The sequence below is a fragment of the Mustela nigripes genome, chromosome 4, assembly GCF_022355385.1.
Source record: "Mustela nigripes isolate SB6536 chromosome 4, MUSNIG.SB6536, whole genome shotgun sequence".
NCBI classification, from domain to species: Eukaryota; Metazoa; Chordata; class Mammalia; order Carnivora; family Mustelidae; genus Mustela; species Mustela nigripes.
In genome coordinates, this window is record NC_081560.1 from 158,635,647 (window position 1) to 158,636,139 (window position 493).

At 40.6% G+C, this 493-nt stretch overlaps 1 protein-coding gene across 2 annotated transcripts in view; it reads right to left on the reverse strand.

Annotated features, from left to right (window-relative positions):
- The window catches only part of MYOF (myoferlin), a 159,518-nt gene that overhangs the window by 48,143 nt on the left and 110,882 nt on the right, over window positions 1–493 (reverse strand). The window lies entirely within an intron of this gene.

A 493-nucleotide genomic window follows, 5' to 3' on the forward strand; every position in this document is an offset into this window, starting at 1 on the left:
GTTTATAGCAGCAATGTACACAATAGCCAAACTATGGAAAGAACCTAAATGTCCATCAACAGATGAATGGATAAAGAAGATGTGGTATATATACACAATGGAATACTATGCAGCCATCAAAAGAAATGAAATCTTGCCATTTGCGATGATGTGGATGGAACTAGAGGGTATCATGCTTAGTGAAATAAGTCAATCGGAGAAAGACAACTATCATATGATCTTCCTGATATAAGGAAGTGGAGATGCAACATGGTGGGTTAAGGGGGTAGGAGAAGAATAAATGAAACAAAATGGGATTGGGAGGGAGACAAACCATAAATGACTCTTAATCTCACAAAGCAAACTGAGGGTTGCTGGGGGGAGGGGGATTGGGAGAAGGTGGTAGGGTTATGGACATTGGGGAGGGTATGTGCTATGGTGAGTGCTGTGAAGTGTGTAAACCTGGTGATTCACAGATCTGTACCCCTGGGGATAAAAATATATTATATGTTTA